This window comes from Penaeus monodon, chromosome 32, assembly GCF_015228065.2.
Source record: "Penaeus monodon isolate SGIC_2016 chromosome 32, NSTDA_Pmon_1, whole genome shotgun sequence".
Lineage (NCBI taxonomy): Eukaryota > Metazoa > Arthropoda > Malacostraca > Decapoda > Penaeidae > Penaeus > Penaeus monodon.
The window spans coordinates 22,800,698-22,800,928 of record NC_051417.1 but is presented as its reverse complement, the minus strand read 5'-3'; the positions used below and the strand labels follow the sequence as shown (position 1 = coordinate 22,800,928).

General features: G+C 31.6%; 1 protein-coding gene across 1 annotated transcript in view; it reads right to left on the bottom strand.

Annotated features, from left to right (window-relative positions):
• The window catches only part of LOC119593610, a 16,629-nt gene that overhangs the window by 8,602 nt on the left and 7,796 nt on the right, over nucleotides 1-231 (bottom strand). The window lies entirely within an intron of this gene.

Below are 231 nucleotides of genomic sequence, written 5' to 3'. Positions count from 1 at the left end.
AGTCAACAATGGGGATTTGGATAACAGAATTACCAAGGTCTACTAAATAAAATCTAACAGAAATAAAGAAAATCCTGTTAAATAAAAGCTATCTGACGTGTTTTACTTTTGAAGCAAGATATTTCATGGCTACACCGAGTAAATTATATAACAAAGTAACATGCAGAATAAGTAAACAAGACGAGAGGGAATTAAAAAACAACACAGGACTTCAGAATGACCAAATAAGTC